At 45.9% G+C, this 17,571-nt stretch overlaps 1 pseudogene; it reads right to left on the reverse strand.

Annotated features, from left to right (window-relative positions):
* Window positions 1–1,913: 1,913 nt before the first annotated feature.
* LOC147092669 (uncharacterized) overlaps window positions 1,914–17,571 on the reverse strand; it is a 38,707-nt pseudogene continuing 23,049 nt past the window's right edge.

Consider the following 17,571-nt stretch of genomic DNA (forward strand, 5'->3'; position numbering starts at 1 on the left):
CATTGGGGAGTTTTATTAATTTAATTGCGCTATTTAAATGAACGCTGATGTAAAAGGAAGTCCATTCTGGCCAGTTCCTCAGCCAAATGCATCTAGCTGGTTTGGGCCATTCATAATGAAAATATTGGGGGGTGGGCATTGGGCTGCAGTGATCAATCTATTATAATGAGCAGAGCATCATAGTCAACTTTCTGGTCAATGGTGAACCCCAGAATATTGATGGTGGGGTATTCAGTGATGGTAATGCCGTTGAATATCAAGGGGCAGTGGTTCAACTCTCTCTTGTTGGAGATAATCATTGCCTGTCACTTGTGTGGCGCTAACGTTTCTTGCGATTCATCAGGCCAAGCCTTAATGTCGTCCAGGTCTTGCTGCAAGCGGGCATGGACGGCTGCATTATCTGAGGATTTATGAATGTAACTGAAAACTGTGGAATCATTAGCGAACATCCCCAATTCTGAGCTTACGATGGAGGGGAGGTCATTGCTGAAGCAGCTGACGATTGTTGGGCCTAGGACATTAAGCTGAGGTTCACTTGCAGCGAAATCATGGGGTTGTGATGATTGACCTCCAACCACCAGATTCATCTTCCTTTGTGCTAGATATGACTCCAGCCAATGGAGAATTTACCCCCTGATTTCCATTGACTTATGTTTTACTAGGGCTCCTTGATGCCAGACTCTGCCAAATGCTGCCGTGATGTCAAGGGCAGTTATTCTCCCCTTCCTCTGGAATTCAGCTCCTTTGTCCATGTTTGGACCAGGGCTGTAATTAGGTCGGGAGCCAAGCCGAGTGGTCTTGGCAGAACCCAAAATGAGCATCCGTGAGTTGGTTATTGGTGAGAAAGCGCCGCTTGATGGCACTGTCGATGACATCTTCCATCACTTTGCTGATCATTGAGCATAGACGGATCGGGTGATAATTGGCCGGATTGGATTTGTCCTGCTTTTTGTGCACAGGACATATTTGGGCACTTTTCCACATTGTCGAACAGATGCCAGTGATGCAGCTGTACTGATGCCAGTGTTGCAGCTGTACTGCAACAGCTCGGCTAGAGGCACAACCAGTTCTGAAGCACAACTCTTCAGCACGACAGCGCGGATGCTGTTGGGTACCACAGCATTTGTTGTATCCAGTGCGCTCAGCCGTTTCTTGATATCATGTGGAATGAATCGAATTGGCTGAAGACTGGCTTCTGTGACGGTGGGGAACCTCAAGAGCATGCCGATATGGATCATCTACTGGACTCTTCTGGCTGCAGATGGTTGCAAATGTGTCAGCCTTGTCTTTTGGCCTCACATGCTGGGCTCTGCCATTATTGAGGATGGGGATAATAATGGAGCCTCCTCATCCCGTAAGTTGTTTAATGGTCCACCACCATTCACGACTGGATGTGGCAGGACTGCAGAGCTTTGATCTGATTTTTTGATTGTGAGATCGCTTAGCTCTGATTATAGCATGCTGCTTCCGCTGCTTAGCATGCATGTACCTCTGTTGCAGCTTCCCCAGTTCGGCAACCCATTTTTAGGTACGCCTGGTGTTTCTGCTCGCATACTCTTCTGCACTCCTTATTGAACCAAGTTTGCTACCCTGGCTCGAAGGTAATGGGAAATTGAGGGATATGCCAGGCCATGAGGTTACTGATTGTGGTGGAATATGACAATCTGATAGTTTCATGGTAATCATTACTGATACTAACTTTTTTATTCCAGAATTTTATTTAATTAACTGAATTTAAATTCCTCAGGTATTATGGTGGGATTTGAACTCACGTCTCGGGATCATTAGTCCAGGTCTCTGGATTACTAGCACAATAACATAAACACTATACAACCGTGCACTCATAGGAGCCCAAAGTTAGAAATTGCATAATGTTCTTGTCTCACTTTACAAAGTCCTACTGCTGGTCAGTTTTAGCTCACTTCCTGTTCAGAGACATGCTGATGGAGGTATATCTCATAGAGCTCTGCTTGCAACAAATAAAGGATTATTCCCGTGTTAATGAAGGAAATTCAAGAATGAATTGCGTCAAAACTGGAATGTCTGGTGAATATAGAGAAGTTTATCTGTCGATTGTTATGATCAGAGAGAGGACAGGAAGACAGGGAAAATTCATCTTTTTCTCAGCCACAACACATTGGACATAGTCACGGTTTGCTTCTAGTTTCTTTTTCTCCTTCCTCAATAGGGTCGTTTTTGTGCTGAAAAATGGAGGCAGAAATTCAGCACAGCCCAGGATACCATGTGTGGGTGAGCAGTTTCCTCATCTCCTCAGTCACAATCAAGTAGTATTTTACATCTGGCAAACTGCACCTGCAGAAATCTTCCTCCCTGATTAAATTCCTACCCCTCTACTGATGATAGTCTCCTTCAAACTATCTCTCTCTCTCTCTCTCTCGCTGTATATCACTGTCTCTCTCTTCCATCTATCTTTGATTCACTCTCTCTTTCAGCCTCTCTTTCTTTTTCCCTGTCGCTCTCTTGGTCTTTTCATTCTCTGTTTCTGTCTCTGTCTTTCACCTCTCTCTCTGTGTGTGTTTCGTTATATCTCGGTCCCCGTGTTTCGCCTGTATTTCTCTTTCAGCCCCCTCTCTCTGTTTCTGTCTCCCCTTGTCTCTGTTTGTTCCCTTCCGTCGCCCTGTGTGTTTGTAGATGCCTTTGGCTCTTTCTGACATTACCTAGCTTCCTTCATCTGTTACTCCTTCTCTCCCTATATCGGACTCTTTCAGTCTTTCTAGCCTTATCCCTTTATGTCGCTTTCCTTTGTTTTTGTTCCACTGCATCTTCCGCTAACAGAATAACATTTACCTGGAATAGCACTTTGAAAGGAACATCGAAATGGACATGAATCCGATCAGCATAATCAGCGCCAGAAGGTAATTTCTCTGGTTAACCAGTTCCAGGTTTTAGATACACAGCATTAGCCAGAAGAGTAGAGTAACAAAGTGACACATTGAGCAGGTCTGTAATAAAGGTGGAGTAAAAGACTCACATTGCAATCTTTGTGATTCACGTTTATGGTAAGGGTTTATGATGGTCCATTTCAGGTCAGATTGAACTTATCTTGATGAACTTAAGCGCTGGCCCCTGTTACAAGACAATAACTTTTAGTTCTTGAGAAACCTAGGGGAAAATCAAAGGCATCTGAGATCAACTTAGCTAAAAGTGAACATGTGAAGTGGCCATCACAGCAAATCTGATTTCCAATTTTATTTTGCGAGAATGAAAGTGCCCGGAGAAGTGGAACAACCTCATTATTTCACTGAAATATATTACGTTCTTCTCGACCGCCCCCTCATTCTATGCCCAGAAGAAATGCCAATATCTTATCTGCAAAGCAAGATTAAGATCTGAAAAAACTCCAGCTACAACTACCATCAACTGCAATCAGGTTAGGTACAGTAGGAGTTTAACATATAGTAAACCTTCCTCAACGTTGTGCCATCAAATATGTATAGGGCAGGTACAGCACAGGTTAGATACAAAGTAAAGCTCCCTCTACAATGGCCCATTTAATATTTCCAGTGCAGGTATGGCACTGGTCAGATACAGAGCAGAACTCCCTCTACAATATCCCAACGAATGCACACATCAACTACCATCAGGTTATACACGGTAAGGGTTAGATAAAGCAAGCGTCAGATACAGAGTAAAGTTCCATCTATACTGTCCCATAAAACATACCTATGTTAGGTTCAGCATAGGTTATATACGGCATAAAGCACTCGCTACACTATCCCATCAAACACTCCCAGGGAAGGTGCAGCATTCGTCAGATACAGAATAAAACGTCCTGTACAATGCCGAGTGAAACACTCACATCAACTAACATGAGGGAAAAATAGTATGGTTTAGATAAAACATGCGTCAGATAGAGAGTAAAGCTCCATCTATACAGTCCCATTAAGCACTCCCAGGGCAGCTACAGCACAGGTTAGATACAGTTTGAAGCTTTTGCTACAGTGTCCCAACAAAACCTCCCAGGAAGGTATAGCACGGGTTAGATACAGACTAAAGTTCTTGATACACTGTTCCATAAAACAATCCTAGGTTTGGTACAATACGTGTTTAATACAGAATTAAGCTCCCTCTGTATTTTCTCCTCAAAGACTTACGGGGCAGGTACAGATCAGGATATGGAATAGAGCTCCATCTACGCAGTCCAGTCAAACAAATAGACGCCTAACAGTGGCAGATAATCATTGGTTAAACTCAGGGTATTTAAAGAGAGCCATTACGCCCAGGTCAGCGAAATGTGGGCCAAGCCCTCTCCCATTATATTGGCGAGGCTTTCTCTTGATGTGTTGGAAATGATGAAACTTGTCAGCAGTGAGAGTGGTGCCAGGTATGTCAAGGAGCTGAAGAACATATGTTTGATCCAGGATTTCCTGTTTTTAGGTGCCTGTTCACTGAAATGGAAATCAGAATCATTCTCTTCAGTAACTGGTGTAAAACATATTCCACAAGTCCACCAAATCAGTGTAATAATGGAAATTCAGCACCGCAGGACAACAGAAATCAACAACAGTGATCCGAAGCTGGATCATTTCTTAATATATGAGATCAACTATTATTACCATAAATTTATCTCATTAAGAATATATGGGAGTAATTTTAACTTTGGGCGCGGATGCAAAATGGACGTTATTGAATTGGTCGCCACTTTATGTCATGTCCAATTTTCCCTTTGATTGACTTGATGGTGTATCTTGGACGCATAATTCTATATTGTGGCGGAGCCACCAAAGGTCGCAGAACAATTAGTAATAATCCCTTTTACAACAGTGTTGTGCAGCCACGGACTGCACCTTTAAACTGCCTGTTAACTACTGTATTGTGTTTTCCTGCACGCCACGTGATGACGTCATGACGCCGATCACGTGACCACCAGTGGCGCGAAGAACGCGATGACGTCATGACGCCAGCTTCCAGAATCTTCCAGTAGTCGTCGAGTGCCCAGCAAGCTGATTAGACCTGTGTACCGTATCTCCTGTAGTTTCCCTGTTAACTTCGTTGTTCATTAAAACCTGTTGATTTGATTCATCGAGTCGAATACCTTATTCAGATAGGAACCTCCGTTCCTACATTGGTGACCCCAATCTCATTGGACAACTTTCGTCGAGGATGAACACGAACGCTGTCGCCCTTATACTGCCACAGTTCTGGGAACAGCAGCCAGCAGCATGGTTTTTCCAGGCAGAAGCACAGTTCGCTCTCCGGGAGGTCACAGCGGATTCGACCCATTATTATTATGTGGTTGCTGCTCGCGACAGTGGCACGGCCTCACGGGTCATCAGCATCCTTGGCAGCCCACCGGAGGAGGGCAAGTACGAAGCGCTTAAAGCCCGTTTGCTACAGGTATTTGATCTTAATAAGTCGGAGTGGGCACGCAGCTTATTTCCATGCCCGGTCTCGGGGACTCAAAACCGTCAGAGCTGATGAGTCAAATGCTCACGTTGTTGGGTGCGGAACCCCAATGTTTTTTATTCCGTGAGCTTTTCCTCTGCCTGCTACCCGAACCGGTTCAGGCAGCCTTGGCCAACACTGCCATCACAGATGGTGCTGAACTCGCTGCAGAGGCAGACAAGATATTTACTGTTACTCAGCAATGTTGTGCAGCCACAAGCCGCCTTTCACCCACGCGAGCGAAGCCCAGCCCTCCCCCAGCAGGATGGTGCGTGTACCACGCCCGTTTTGGCGCCAAAGCTCGTTGCTGCTGGCCTCCTTGCAGTTTCCCTCAAGAAAAAAAAACTCCAACAAGCCCGCGTCCTCCCAGACAGACGACAAGGTCTGAAAAGCACGGCAAGTTAGCTATGGCGCCGGGCTCAGCGGGCAAACTCATTTACGTTACGGATTCCGTTACGGGCCGACGATTCCTGTGTGACACTGGTTCACAGTGCAGCATCCTGCCAGCTTCAACGCTGGACCTACAATCCGGCAGCCAGGGGCCTTCCCTCGTGGCAATAAATGGCGCTGCCATGTGAACGTTTGGTAAACAGACGGTAAACTTAACCTTCGCTGGTCAGCGTTTTGTCTGCGACATTATTACAGCTAAGGTCTCACAGGCCATCCAGGGGGCTGATTTTTTCTGTGCCAACGGTCTGCTGGTCGACGTCCAACATTGCCGACTCATTAATGCGTCCACTTTCCATGCAGTGCCCCTGCCACCGCAGCACCGCCGTGTCCTGGTCGGTGACCTGTGCGGTTCCATCGCAAGATGGGTTTACGCACCTGCTCGGTGAATTCCCGGAGCTCACCAGGTCTACTTTTTCGGCTGCAGGCACACGGCACGAGGTGGAGCACCATATCTCCATGACCAGAGCAACCGTTTACGCTCGGGCGCGGTGATTAGAAGCCGGCAAGCTGCCACCTGCAAAGGCTCAGTTCCAGACCATGGAGCGCCTCGGGATCATCCAGCATTTGGACAGCACTTGGTCCTCCCCACTGCATATAGTACCCAAACCAGGTGGCAGATGGCGACCTAGCGGGGATTACAGATGCTTAAACGACGCCACGACACCGGACAGGTATCCTATTCCCCACATCCAAGATTTCTCGGCACATCTGGCTGGCAGATCTATATTTTCTAAAGTGGATCTCGTTCGTGGATATCACCAAGTTCCGGTGCACCCTCCAGACGTCCCCAAAACGGCATTCATCACTCCGATCGGTCTTTTTGAGTTCCTCCGCTTGCTATTTGGTCTGAAAAACGCAGCTCAAGCATTCCAGCGGTTGATGGACTCTGTCTTACGGGACCTGCACTTCATTTTTGTATATTTGGACGACATCCTAATAGCCAGCAAGGATACGACAGCTCACATGGCCCATTTACGTACACTTTTGACCCGGCTCAGCCAAAACGGCCTTCTTGTCAATCCGGCCAAATGCACGTTTGGAGTATCCAGTATTGATTTCCTGGGACACAGGATTACCCCAGAAGGCGCCATCCCACTAGCCACCAAGGTAGAGGCAGTTACCGCATTCCCGCGGCCTCACACAGTCAAACCCCTGCAAGAGTTCTTGGGGATGGTAAATTTTTATCATCGTTTTGTCCCCAATGCGGCCCGGTTAATGCAACCACTGTACGAAGCACTAAAATGAAAGTCGCTAAAGGATGTTCTCAATTGGACCCCGCAAATGGACCAGGCGTTCCGCGATACCAAGGCAGCGTTGGCGGATGCAACTATGCTAGCACACCCACTCCCGGGCGCGACTGTTGCCCTCGCTACGGATGCCTCCGACTACACCTTCGGAGCAGTTCAAGAGCAGTGGGTCAACGGGGGTTGGCAGGCGTTAGCATTTTTCAGCCGCCAACTGCGCAAGAACGAGCGAAAGTATAGCACTTTTGACAGAGAGTTGCTAGCCCTGTTTTTGGCCATCCGTCATTTCCGTTTCCTTCTAGAAGGCCGTCCGTTCACTGCATTTGTGGACCACAAGCTGCTCACCTTCGCCATGGCCAAAACGGCGGAACCTTGGTCAGCTCGGCAGCAGCGCCACCTCATGTTTATATCTGAATTCACAACGGATTTGCGGCATGTGTCAGGCAAGGATAATCCCATGGCAGATTGCCTATCCCGGGTTCCAGTCCAGGCAGCCCACCTGGGCATCGATTTCGTCGGACTGGCAGAGGATCAACTGGCAGACCCAGAGGTACAAGCATTTAGGACCACGCCTTCCAGTTGGCAGGTTGCAGATGTGCCAATTCAAGTGGCAGGAACCATGCTCTTGTGCGACACATCCATGGGAGTGCCCCGGCCCATTGTGCCAGTCGAATGACGCAAGAAAGTATTCCAGGCAATCCACGGGTTATCTCACCCAGGGATGCGGACTTCTCAATGGCTAATGTCCCGCAAATTTGTTTGGAAGGGCATGCATTTGGACGTCCGAAACTGGACAAACAATTGCGTCGATTGTCAAAAATCCAAAGTCCACCGTCACGTCAAGGCTCCGGTGGCCAACTTCCCGGTGCCTGAGCGCCGTTTTGACCACGTTCACGTGGATTTAGTAGGTCCCCTTCCCGGGTCACGTGGATTCACACACCTCCTGATGGTGGTAGACCGGACCACCAGGTGGCCAGAGGCGATTCCCTTGGCCGCTACCACTGCAGCAGACATCGCCAGGGCATTTCTTTCGTCGTGGGTGGCTCGGTTCGGGGTGCCATCGGACATCTCCTCGGACTGCGGTCCGCAATTCACATCAGAGCTGTGGAATGCAGTGGCTCAAGGCCTGTGTACCAAGCTGCACCGTGCCACTGCATACCATCCACAGGTGAATGGCCTGTGCGAAAGGTTCCATCTGTCTCTCAAAGCGTCCCTCCATGCCAGCTTGCGGGGACCCAACTGGGTGGACAGGCTCCCATGGGTGATGCTGGGCCTCTGGACAGCCCCAAAGGAGGATCTTCAGTCTTCGACGGCTGAGCTGGTTTATGGCCAGACACTCAGAGTGCCAGGTGACTTTCTCCCTCCACACACCGAACCATGATCAGCAGCTCAACAGCTCCTGCTACATCAGGAGGCAGCTAGGAATTTCCTGCCCATCCCAACCTCGCAGCATGACCTGCAGAGGCCTCATGTCCCAACAGAGCTCATGAGTTCGGACTTTGCCTTTATTAGACAGGACGGTCACAGAGACCCGCTCATGCCACCGTATACTGGACCTTTTTGTGTCATCCCATCAGGGGAAAAGTTTTTCACAGTCGAAGTCGGTGGAAAGTCCGATACCATCTCTATCGACTGGCTCAAACCAGCCCATCTAGATCGGAGTGAGCCTGTCGTGGCTGCCCAACCGCCTCGCCGCGGCCGACCGCCATTGGCCGCCAGACCAGCAGTGCACCAGCCCACTGTCGAACAGCCCGATTCGGCCTCAGACGTGCCTGCACCTCTGACTACCGTTTCTGCCTCGCCCGAGACGCCGCTTCTGCCGCAATCCGGCACTGGTTCATCTACTAACGCCCCGTTTCCGCTGCCTGAGTTTCGTCGCCATTCGGCAAGGAGCATTAAACCTCCTACTCGGTTGACAATGTCTGTTAAAGTGGATTCTGGGGGGGCGCCTGTGGCAGAGCCACCAAGGGTCTCAGAACAGTTAGTAATAATCCCTTTAACTACAGTGTAGCGCTGCCGCGGACTGCACCTTTAAACTGCCTGTTAACTGTACTGTATTGTGTTTTCCTGCACTCCTCGTGATGACGCCGATCACGTGACCACCAGTGGCGTGAAGAACGCCATGACGTCATGAAGTCAGCTTCCAGAATCTTCCAGTAGTCGTCGAGTGCCCAGCAAGCTGATTAGACCTGTGTACCGTTTCTCCTGTAGTTTCCCTGTTAACTTTGTTGTTCCTTAAAACCTGTTGATTTGATTCATCGAGTCAAATATCTTATTCAGATAGAAACCTCCGTTCCTACAATATCGACCATTTTACACCATCGCAAAAAGTTATAATTACCCACCACTGTATACTTTATTCCTGATCGGTCCTACCCTGTCTAATTAATTGTTTAATTTTGTATATTTGTAAAAGCCCTTACTATTTGTTGTTCTGCTACCTATTGTCAGCTTAATACCCCATTTTAAACCTTCCACTTCCAGTTTGAAAACGCCATTAAACTTTTTGTATTCCACGTGATTATATTTAACATTATTAGCCCCAAACTTCACCAGATGGCTTCATTTGAAGTTTCACATTTTGGGTAATTTGAACTCTGGGCGATAGTGTTCAATGGGCGATGTCCATTTAGCCGCCCATTATAGGCCCGTTCGAATTTCCTTGCCGTGGGAGTAATTCTGGTTGTGTGCCATGGTGTAAAACGGGTGATAGTGAATCGGCAGCCGGTTTTACATCTCTCCTGAATGACTCTAATTGAAAGGAACATTCCGTGAGGTTTATCACAAGCGGTCCAACCGATATCATCCGTTTTACATTATGGACCATAGTTAAATTGGCCAACAGTCTGATGCGCCCCTTTCTCCCAATATGTGATGGTTACTATTTCCAAGGTTCTCTCCTACTCTCAAACCTGGAAACTTAAGTTTCAAGGCCAGTCCAAATCTAAGTTATGTTCCCGTTACAGAAACATTCTATTTTCCATAATTATTGTAGCTTTCAGCTCAAACTCTTTTTAGAATGCTTTGTGCATCCACACACATATCGCTCAATCCTGCCTCCAGGCCCTTTGCGCTGCTCGCTTCAATTCTCTTCAATGGTAAATGATTCCAGGATCTCAGTTCACACCGGATAAAATGGGTCATTCGACTTCTGTTCTTGCTCCTAATTCCCCAATTCTACCTCGCGTGTCTTGGTATATGAACAGAACACAATAGCCTTTTCAACTGCCACATTAACTTGAAATCTTGGATAAGATCTTCTTGAAGTCTGCTGAAGAAAGTAAGTCCAAATTTCCTATCTAAATATTCATGATATGATAACAGCTTATATTTATATAACGCTTTTAATGTAGTAAAACGTCCCAAGGCGCTTCACAGGAGCGTTATCAAACAGAATTTGACACCGAGCCACATAAGGAGATAATAGGGCAGAAGAAACGTTTTTAACGAGCCTCTTGGAGGAGGAAAGAGCAGTAAAGAGGTGGCGAGGCTTGGAAAGGGAATTCCAAACCTTAGAGCCTCGGCAGTTGAAGGCAGGGCCGCCAATCGTGGAGCGATTAAAATCAGAGATGTGAAAGAAGCCAGAATTAGAGGAGCGCAGAAAGGAATATCGAGCCCAGTCTCCTATCCCGATGCCCTCTTCAGTTATAATCCTTTTTCTGTTACCAGTTCTGACAATGTTGTTTATTCCTATCCTTGTTTGCCCAGTCTCACTGCACCTGTCCTGAACACAACTCACACTAAAGCCTCACCTGCTCTCCTCGAGCTGGCTCCTGGTGGTGCGCATGCTCAGCTCGCAGTCCTTCTCCAGCCGGTTCAGCGTGTTCTCAACTGTCCGGTTTACCGTCTGTTCTATTGTCGTGCACACCTCTTGGATCTGATTGACGCAACGTGTTGGCTGCCAATCCAAAAGTCACAAACAGACATAGGAACTACCAACTGATAAATTAGAGATAACCCATTCCGAAGGACACACTGCATTGTCTTATCCACATTAATGAATAACTGATACTTCTGCGACCTCCCTACCTCCAGGCTGTATTTAACTGAGAATTCGGGGCGCTGTTTCCAACGCTAACTCAATGGGGTTCATTTTAATTGTGTCCAATAGTATGAAACTGGCAATATCGGAGCGATATCGGATAACTGCAATGGGAAATTAAATCTGTCGATGTGTATAGGACGGTCAATACGCTATCACCCATTCTACTCTAACACGAACAGATAAAATTACTCTAAAATGACCCCAGAATCCAGAAGATCCTTGCCCACATGATTGTTTGTTTCGTGATATAAAAATCATGTATTGATCGCCAAATCTGACGATGATTGTCCATTATTATTCTGCTCTACTGCTCTATTCAACATGCATCTGCTCCTTCTGATTTCTACCAGGCTTTTCAATAAAGGGGGTGATGTTAGATATTAGAATACACAAACGAAAACTGGAAAGGGCCTAATAAATATCCTCTGATCTGTAAACCCTTCCCAACCAGGCATGTTGTATCCAATGAAGAATATCAACCTCCCACCACTATTCCCAACCCCCACCATCTGCCTCCAGGTCATACGATCCGTCGCAGAGGTAAAACACGGAGAAAAGAACAGTTGTGAATTTAGGAAAAACTCGGGGCTATTTTTTTCCAATCCTCTAAGGTAATCGAGCAAAGCTACAGGAAAGTACTATAACCATGAGTCTTTCAGCTAGCCCGTGACTTACCAGTAACAGAACTGTACCACTAACTCGGTAACTCGTGTTGCTCCAATTGGACTGTGGTGAATTTACCTTCATGAATGGCTCAGTAATCTGCTGCAGAGGTGGAGGACTCTGGGTCCGAATGTCTAACCTAACACTTTTTCGATGTGATTTATACTCACTGTCCCGAGTTCTCCCGGGGATCGAACAACTCATACAACGGAGCAGAAATTAATCTCCACCACGTTTTACAGCCCACAGTGTATCTTCACCGATCTAACATTTCTCTTATGAAAATCACCTCAATTTATTAATCAATCCCAATATTATAGTGCCCTGCGAATGTGTATCGCTTTGATCACTCTCCTCCTGTACCCTCACTATCTATGCCTGCCAAAATGGTCTGCAATTTCCAAAGTGGAAGCATGTCAAAGCCTCGTTAGAGTGTTGTTAGTTTATATTGTACTATTGCAGCAATACAACCTAAATCTCTATTTACCTTCCCAATGTACTTGTAGCACTGCTTGTGGATCGTCGGTGATTTATTGGTTATGACGCCAAGTTCCCTCCCTGCGTGTCAGCCATTAACCGGTCCCGCTACATTGTCTACACATTCCAGGAGTTTCCGGTATAACAATGCTCCAGCCTACAGATACACATTGAAGGATATCTCGGACCATCCCTAAATCGTCTTTTATTCGACCCAATACTAACCGCAGCACTACCAACACAATGTGGCTGCTGTATATACGGTCTACAGGATGTACAGCAGCAACTCTCTGAGGATATTTTAGCAACATTTTCCTCCTATGCGAACTCGACCCCAAATAAAAACAAGAGCAACAGAATAATGGGAACAATAACAACCCCAATTTACCCTCCAAGCTACATTTCACCGCACAGGGACATATATCGCCATTTATTCACCCTGGGAGCACCAGCATCAAAAAGCCTTCAGTGATTCAAAGAGAATGCCCGCCATCTCCTCCAGGCATCATGGAAGGGCCACTAAAAGCAACTTATCCAGAACCACCATATGTTGAGAAAAACTAAAGGGAAAATTATTCCAATTCGTAACTCCAACGCACAAATATTTTGATAACATTGCATCATTTCATTCAAATCAGTTATGAAGTTCATTAATGGTAGTCACGCAATACGAAGCACCGCATGACTGAAATTGCTATCTCGCTTCAGGTGGATTTATCCTATTGATGAAAGCCGTCTGTCTGCCTTTTTCTTATTCGTTCCTGGAATGAGGGCACTGCTGGCAAGGCCAACATTTATTGCCCATCGCTAATTGCCCTTGAGAAGGTGGTGGTGAGCAACCTTCTTGAACCGCTACAGTATTATTAACCCCGTTGCTGTTTGCTAGGACAGTTAAGACTCAACCACATTTCTGTGGGTCTGGAGTCATATATAGGCCTGACCAGGTAAGGGCGGCATATTTCCTTCCCTAAAGGACATTAGTGAACCAGATGTTTTTTTTTAATGACAATCCGATAGTGTCAATCGCCACCATTACTGATACTAGCTTTTTATTCGAGGTTTATTTAATTATCTTAATATAAATTCCCCAGCTGCTGTGGTGGGATTCTGAACTAACGTCTCTGGATCAGTAGTCCAGGCCTCTTGGAATGCTAGTCCAGTAATATTAACACTATGCTACCAGTCCCTTATCCAACATGCAAATTGGAAACTGCACGCGCAGCATCTACAGAACGTTGTTTCTGTGAGCGCTGTACATTCCTGATTAACATTGAGGGAAAATAGACCTACCTTGCTGGGATCCGGGATGTCAGCATATCAAAAACATATTTGCTCAGCCCGTGTCTCTTGCACAGCTCTTGCACTATCTGCATCATCACTCTCTGAGGAAAGACACAAACATATTCCACTGTAAATCTCAGCACATGTCCGGGCTTCAGCAAACAACATCCCATCAGAAATAAAGAAATCCTACTGTTATAGAGCTTTTCAAATCCTCAGAATGTCCCGAAGCATTTCACAATTAATTAGTTGCAGAATACAGTCACCGTTATTGTCAGGCAAACTCTGCAGCAAAGCAATATCCTGCAAATGGTATTGAGATAAATGACCAGTTAAGTTATTTTATTGGCGTTGATTAAGGAATGAATATTCGCTAACATCACTACCTTCTTCAAATAGTGCCAGATTATTTTTACTTTCACCTGAACAGGCAGACGAGGCTTCAGTTTAACTTTTGGTCCAAAAGATGATCGCTCCCACATGGCTGTACTCACCCAGCACTGCACTGGGTGTCAGCCTGCATTATGGACATAACTTCTAGAATGAGGCATGAACCGGTGACCTTCTGATTCTGAGGCGAGTGTTTAGGAATAAATGAGAGCCGCCTGTGCAATATGTGAGATATTGGTCAAAGCCAATCAGTGCCCTGCCCCGCTATCGACCTCAAAATGCTACTAAGGATCTGTAAAATTGGTATTTTATCTACAGTCAATGATTTAAAAAGACTATACTTAAACCGTGAAACAAAGCAGGCACTTCTGGAGATGCAAAACAGCTACAAAAATACTTAGATTAGGAAACACAGTTTGCTGATTCAGATCCATTATTTCGATAGAGGCATTGAACCCAATATAATCTTTTTGTTTCCTATTTCACACCCTCTTTATTTTGCTGAGAATACGGGGTTATTGGAAGATCTAACTGCTGATATAGGAGTAAAAATAGCAAAATCGGCGTTAAAACCTTTCATGCATTACATTCTGCCCCCAGGTTTCATATCTCTGAGTGTCTTTACGGGATCAATTTGTAAATTTGCTCTCGCAGTGTAGTTGCAATTGTTGCCCATCCTGGGTTGTGATGGGGGCATTAAGAGTTAGCACATCGGAGTATATTTTGAATGTGTGTGATAGTGTAAAACGGATGATCTTTCACTTCCATTGACTTCAATGAAACTAAAAATCAGGGGAGATGGACGACCTTCAGACAACGCGCTATTACACGTGTTACTGCATCGTATAAAGTCGAAATGTACCCAGAACTGGAGTTATGTGTAATCCAAAACAGGTAGATGTGGGAGGCTTCTTTCTCTGAAGGACATTATGGCACCTTTTGAGTTTATAGAACAATCTTGAGGTTGAGATAAATGACCAGTTAATCTGTCCTTTGATGGCTTTGTTACGAATTGAAGGTTAGGCGAAACTACAAGATTCATCAAATCCTGAGAGGGGATCCATTACTTCCTCCTGAACTTCAGTAACTTTCTCCATAATTTCTTTGGCTCCAGTCCAGAAATTAACATACGTTATTGTATTCAATGGCACACCTTGCTGTGGTTGGTGTTTAAATCCCGACCTTTGGATTACATGTCCTAAACTACCAGGCCGCCAATCTGTCCCATAGAGAATAGCCTGTTATTCGATGTGTGCACCCTCCATTGCGCTCCAACCATTCTTTTAAATGCGTTCCTAATCTGATACCAGAGCTCTGTTACTATACCTTTTGTTCATGTCAATCGGCAAATGCTGCCTGTGCCATCAATTTTGTCCCGGTGCACAGTGAGGATGGTGTACAGTTAGTGATATGGGGTGAAAAGTATCTCAAAACCTCATACCTTGAATATTAGGATCTGGAAATTTGCTCTGTTATCATGAAAACTATTCCAACGCTGGATTCAAATCACATTGTCAGATATTGCTACAGACAGCTATTGGCAAGTGTTAATCCATTTATTATCTACGACCTATTGAAATCCTTATGCCTATGTGTACTTCCTGTCTACCAAACCTAATTCCTGTTGTCACATTTCTGTATCAATCTTTCTCCTTTTAAAAATTGCTTTGTCCTAATTTATACTGGAAACTCCATAGCTACCTGTAACTATGCCCCACCAGTGGTGATGCTGTAGCATCTCGTGTTTGTTTCTCCCTGCTCCTGAGCTTCTCCAGCAGGGAAAAGTGCAAGAACCCTCAACAAAATCAACTTCCCAAATTACAGCAAGATTTACTGCGTAATTATAAGTTTCAATATCAAATCAAGGAATTATATCAAAATATGGACAATATGTATGACTTTAAAATGGGGAACCAGTCGCCTCTACACACCCTAATCCAATTAATGAGTTGGGTGGGACATTTTTACAGTACAATGCGCTCATTCAAAAGGAACACCTTAGTTTATGTGTGGGAGCACAGATTTGGGGCGATGTTTCTGGCGGCTCATTGTACGCATCGATTCCACATCACATCTGCCTTTTATTAATTGGTGGCAAATTCTAACTGGGCACCGTGATCAAATCACGGAATTTGGAAATCCACAAAGGGGACTCGCAGGTGAAATAAAATGAACTCCGTCTCTAGCTGTCTGTCACTCTCATGACCAGCTTCATCAGCTTTGCTCAGATAGAACTTCAGTTTAGCGCCGTGTTTTTCGGTCAAATTTTCCACCACGTTCAGTGACTGTTTACAAAGGGCCTGGCCCATCGGATCAAAGAAGACAAAGATCAGATCGGCCTGTTCACCAGCAGACAAAAAACGAGTGAAGATATCCGATATTAGGAGTGTCTGTCAATAATGCCCAATAAATGACCACAATGGATGGGTGAGTGCACTGAAAGGTGTGGGGCTGAAACCTATGACGGTAAAAACTTGTTCACAAGCTCTGCTGCTTGAGCTACTCTCAGCCGGGGTTCACTGGACGCTGCAACTTTACTGGATGGGCCCCGGTTCATGAAGGGCCAATCAGCGACTGACTCCCATAGTTCATCACTGGATATTGACTCCTTGCACGTGCGGGTAAGGTGAGGGGAAAGAATGGGCTCCATTGTATCAGACTGCAACAAAGAAATGCCAGCCCATGCACAGTGTCTTGGTTCAAATATGGAGAGTCACTAATCACACCAGGTACCAGAGGTCACCCACGCCGGTAGAACAGAACCTGGGAAGAGTTATTCTCCAGAATGTAGAAAACAGCAAATAAGGGAAACAAAGAAGGCACAGATCATGAAGTGGGTGATAGTGAAGTGGTTGCGGTACAGGACTAGAAACCCAGAGGTTCTGAATTGAAATCTCACCATGGTGAGTTGTTAAACAGAATGAAATAATTTTCTGCCTCACAAATGATCATGGCGGCTGCTGGATTTATATAACAAACATTCACTAACCTCACTTCAGATTAGGGAACTTGCCATGCCTATCGGGTTTGGACTACATCTGACTCCAGTCCCACAATATGTGGTAAGACAGGCTCTGCTATAATCCAGGACACTCTGAGTGACCAGCCATCGTATTCTTTATTGGGAGATGAGGGGTAGTCTGTCGTTGGTCGGCAGTGCGCTTCCAACTTCATTTCACAGGCCCTGCAGAACAATGTAGGCTCACCACCGGCTGAGCAATCAGCAGACCGTCTACCGGCGAGCGGTGTTGGTAGCCGGTGTAGAATCCTGAGTGGATGTGTATTATGAGGAGTGAGTCTGATTGCAAACCAGGCAAACAGAAACACTACCTGAGTGGATTTTCAAATTCAGAAATCATGAAATGTAATATTACCAACAGACGCTTAACAAGTTCATTAAAATGTCGCCTCGCCTCCCACATCCTGTCGCATTGGATTTCCGTGGCCCATCACTACCATCTTCAGTGAACTACCTTGTTTCCTGATTCTCCAGGGTCAGTGGGCTAGGAATTCAACTCGGGCGGTGGCACAAAGCGAGCGGTATCGGATCGGCCGCCCGTTATATGCAGCGCCTGATATTCAGTTGACGGCATTCGAACTGAATATCAGGCACCG

Source organism: Somniosus microcephalus, unplaced genomic scaffold, assembly GCF_052327205.1.
Source record: "Somniosus microcephalus isolate GS21.2 unplaced genomic scaffold, FLI_Smic_1.0 unresolved_chr2, whole genome shotgun sequence".
NCBI classification, from domain to species: domain Eukaryota; kingdom Metazoa; phylum Chordata; class Chondrichthyes; order Squaliformes; family Somniosidae; genus Somniosus; species Somniosus microcephalus.